The sequence below is a fragment of the Castor canadensis genome, chromosome X (genome assembly GCF_047511655.1).
Source record: "Castor canadensis chromosome X, mCasCan1.hap1v2, whole genome shotgun sequence".
Taxonomy (NCBI): domain Eukaryota; kingdom Metazoa; phylum Chordata; class Mammalia; order Rodentia; family Castoridae; genus Castor; species Castor canadensis.
The window spans coordinates 120,324,975-120,330,201 of NC_133405.1; positions in this window are offsets into that span (position 1 = coordinate 120,324,975).

Sequence of the window (5,227 nt, forward strand, 5' to 3'; positions counted from 1 at the left end):
AAAACCTGCCTGATCATGGCAGACAAGCAGAATGTTCTTGTCTTCTCCCCTTCAGCCTCCCGCAGCTCAAAACCTAACATGGTCTGAAGTTGCTTTGGGCAGAAAAGGGTTAATGTGCAAGAGGAGGAAGAAAGAGTAAGCCAGTCAGAACTTCCACCCACCTACCTAACCACCCACTAGCAATTACCCTGCCTCAAACTGACTAGGAAAAGAAAGAGGCTTTACCTTCAAATGAAGTTTAATATTTTGACAGGATAAATTAATTACTGACTAAAATTTGTTTTATTATCTAAGAGTGACCATCAAAATCATGAGACTTTTCTTAAATTTAATCAAAGGCCAACAAAAAATCCAGCCCTATAGAATAAATTTAAAGAAATAGATATTGGAAGACAAAAAATAAAATTGCTTTATAATTACATCCCATTAACAGAGCTTATTGAATGGAAAGGTTACAGATAAAAGATAAAAGTTTTTTTTAAAGGCTCAATCAAATCATATAAGCTTTATGTTTTAAAAAATAACCAAGGAAAATACCACAAACCCTTATTTAGCTAGTCACAATATTATTGATTAGCAAAGGTACAAGCAAAACAAAATAAACCAAAGCACAACTGAATATATTTTGAGTTGATATCTAAAAATTAAAGTAACTGGAGATAATTACAACATTAAGAATTTTCCCATGCAGAAAATGTAATTCTATTTTCCAAATTGCAGACCTATTATTTTGCAATTAATACCATCAAAATTCTAGGCTTTAGGACTACTCTTCCCTCAACACTATATGTTTTTCTTTCTATCATGAAGAAGACACAGACTTTAAGCCTAACAATGACAGTATTAATAGAAATAGCACTAGCACTTGCTGAGCACTCATTCTGCATCAGACTGGTACTAAGACTTGCCAACATCATTTTATTTGACCTTCTAACTGCTATTGTAGATAGGCACTTGTATTGTTATCTCTACTCTGTTAGACAAAATTGGATGCATTCAGGGTGGTATGGCTGTAGGCAGACCCGCACTTTTTTAGATAAGACATTGAGACAGAGGAAAGTAAACTAATTTGCTCAGGAGCAAGGAATTAATAACTCCCCAAGTCAAACACAGGACATATACTGCTTTAGTATGTTTTACGTTGCTGTGAAAATATTAGAACAATGAGAGGTGTTTTGGAGTATTTATTGATCTACCATCAGGCTTTGCTTTCTGACCTTGGCAGGGGTCCCAGGCTCCTTTAATACCTGTGCCACTTGGACAGATGGAGTATGGTGTCTCCTGACAGATAAAACCCACTTTTACATTGCCCTATTAGTGAACACACCTGAAGTAATTAATCCTCCCAGCCCCCAGCTATCAGCAGTCTCTTTATTAAGTCCTGAAATGGTTAAAATAAATCCTCTTTACAATTCCCATCAGCAAAAAACTTATTAACAACTAAAAATGATTTCCATATGTTCCTGGCTTGTCTGATGACAAAACTCAGGAATTATCAAAATTACTTCTGGCCATCAATCAGAAAAGCAAATGCACTTTCTACAATTCCTTCTTAATAACACTGGACCAGTTTACTGAGCAACAAGATCTGCAAACAAATACATAGTTATCCCCAGTGACTGCATGCTGTTTTTTTGCATTCTGCTTTTAAAAGAAAAAGTATTTTCCTCATTACAACCTTGATGCTTTCTACATTGGTAGATTCTAATATTTTGTTTGTAAATTATCCTTTGTACATGTGGAAACTGTGTGAGGCTGGTGCCACCTGTATAAATAAATAATATATTCTTCTGTAGAACAAGGAAATAACATACCAATGCTATATAATCATTCTTATACACATATTATCTTCAGAAATGACATTTTTGCTTCGGCTGTGATTTTGTTAGGAAATCCAATTGGGTAATGCGATCAGCTGCATCCTAATACACCGAGGGTTACAGGGAGAAGCCGGCATTCTTCCTCTTCCTTCTGTGTGTCAGGGTGCCCTTGACTGAGGTCACAGCCTGTCCCTTTCTCCCATGATTCTCAGTCCTGCACTCATTTCCTTATCACTATCCTTCCTTGCTTCTCTTCTTTTCTGTGTCCTCATTAACTTCATTGTCCTCATCAGATGACTTGGAGTGATCACAGACAGTTGATTGGTAAATGAATTACATTAGCAATCAGTTTACTTGAGGCTGACCCTGCTTCCTTGTATGTGAGAATAAGGGAGTTAGAAGGTCATTGAAAGAGAGAAAGAGATAGACAGACAGACAGAGGGAAAGAAAGGAGGGAGAAAAATGTGACATCTCAGATATTTATAGAAGTGCACCTAGGATAGAAATATATATGACAATGGAGTTATGTTATGCCATTCCCACTTAGATAATAGATCTTTGAAAAATTATATATATAACTATATGTGTATGTATATATGCATAAGAATTTTTCCCCAAATAATTTCATCTCATTTGAGATGGGAAGAAAGTAGAAGATGGGGAAAAAAAACACATCTGGACTTGATTCAGTGTGTGTGTAGATTTGAAATCCAGGCACTCTGCCCAATATGACTGGATTATGTACTGAATATGCTGGAATATCTAAATTATTTTTTGAACTCCCTGAGGCACTTCTGACTCACCAACTTATATCGAACCACAGATATTTGCATCAATGTGATTCAAAAAATATGACTTGAAAGATTTTTCTCTACAGATAAAGTGGTGTAAAGATTCTTACATCATGTTAATGATGGTATGTTATGGGCTGAATTTTCCCCCTTTCCTCCATTCATATGTTGAAATCCTAATCCCCAGTACTCAGAATGGGACTGTATTTGGAGATAGGGTCTTTACATATCTACCTGATGTCACAGGAAGAAGGCGATCACCCACAGACCAAAATGAGAGGTGTCGGAAGTTGATTCTGCCAACACCTTGATCTTGGACTTCTAACCTCTAGAATTGTGAGAAGATAAAGTTTGGTTGTGTAAGGCACCCAGACTGTGTTACTTTGTTGTGGCAGCTGTAGAAAATGAATACAGTACACCACATGATTCCAGTCCAATTCCAGGTTTCCAAACATTGAAATTGGAGTTAGTGACCCTTGGATATGGTAAGGTTATGAAAAGAACCCAAAAATTATAGCTGGCAAGTGGGAAAAAGGGTAAATTAATGAAAATACCATATTTCAGTATTTCTTGCCAGCTTTCAGAATGGGCTGTGAGTTAGAGGTTGGGACCAATAATACTATAAATGCTAGAGGCCTAGAAAGAAAAAAAAGGATAGCCTTCTTGTAATTTTCATCTATTTTCCTTTAACAAAGATATGAACTCCAGTGTTCCCTTAGGATTTTGGGGATAGAAAAGATAAAATATAGAGATGTTTGTAGACAAATACAACTGCCTAGTTTTATGCTGTGGTCTTCCTGTTTCACTCTGTATAGTTGTCTTCATCAAGAGCAAACATGTTTCCTAATACTGCACTGAAAATTGAAAGGAAATTAGGAACAAAACTCACAGCAAAACATCTGCATTTCTGACAAAGAAATCATATGAGCATGTTCAGATAATAACTGTTACAAAATTTCTGTGTTGATATAGGAAACATTCTTATACTTAAGAATCAGCATTACTTGTCACAACCATACTCATTCTTTACTACTCACATTAATACTTTTTACTGAAGTAGTTACACTCACAATTTCACAAAGTGCTTCATTATATAAGTTAAAGGCATGTGTGAATTTGTGTGTGTATATGTACATGACTGTCTGTTTATAAAGTAGAAAGCAAAGACACCCACAGGAGTTTAGATACTATGCATATTAAAAGTGACCTGTGTGAGGAATTTCTAAATTTCTCCAAATAAAATTTTAAGAATTTTCAACAGGGAATGAAGACAAAACAACCATCCTGAACACTATCCATGGTTTCTTGGTATTTCCTTTGTCTTTTCATTTTTGTCCTCCATGCTTTTTATCTTTTTTTTTTTTTTAGCTTTTGGCATCTATTGATCTTTATAGATTCTTAACCTTCTGTAACTGCACATTATTTTCCAGAGGCAGATTTGTCTACATGCCTCATTTCTATGATTCTGCTGTTATTACCCTAATAAATATTCTCCTTCATACTCACTGCAAAGTGATTTTTCTAACAGCACAAACAAATAAATGAATAAATAAAAATGTGACTTCATTTAAGTACAAGATTTGTACTTAAAAATAAGATGCAGTTGGTTTTTTTTTTTTTTGGCACATAAGATATTCACAAATCCATCAGGTCAAAATAAACAGCACATACAAAATGCCTGTTACTTACCACCAGTCTTATTTTTAAGAGACTTTTGAATAGTTGGATAGATTGTCAATCTATACATTCTCATTTGATTACAGAGAAGACAGCCTGCCATTATACCAGAAATAGTTAATATTACAACAGTAGGCACCCTAGAAACATACAACTTCTACCGAATCAAAATGAAGATCTTAGCAATTATAAGGGTTATTTTTCTTTAAGAGATATTGTTATTTAACTTCTATGAATATATTGCTTAGGTTTTTATTGCTGCATAATATATTTATACATATATAATATACATATATGCTACCACTATTGTTAAGACATGCAGGAAATATACAAAAACATAAGATATGGCCTCCATCATTAAATTGCTTACAATTTAGCAATGAGAAGAGATCAAGGAATTATAAACAAAACAAGACCAAATTCAAATAAATGCTAAAATAAAGTTCTTCCTAGATGAGTTTTGTTTTTTTAAAATAATTGACAGAACTGGAGTTCTAATCCAGGGCCTCATACTTGCTAGGCAGGCGCTCAACTCTAAAGCCACTCTGTCAGCCTAGCTGAGTTTTCAAGAGAGCAACTTCAGTGAAAATGGAAATAAATAAAAACTCAGAGAGGAGGTTAATGTGCAGTCATAGATTGACTTATTGGCTCCATTCTTCACCCTAGCTCACATCCACAGGCTTTGACATGTGACTTTGCAGTTCCTCTATTAGAAACTGAGTGTATTCCCCTTTATCTTATTCCTTGTTTTCACCAATGAAATGTTAGCAATCAAAGACTTGAAATGTGTTCCTATGCTAGGGCACGTCCTGTGCACTTCTCACATCCAGTTGAGAAGCACTTCCCCCAGGGGCTGCTGCTTCCTCAGCCTATGTTCCAGAATGAACATATGTGGAACAGACCTGAGTCCAACTTTCTGAAAGCAGCCAAACTCAGCCA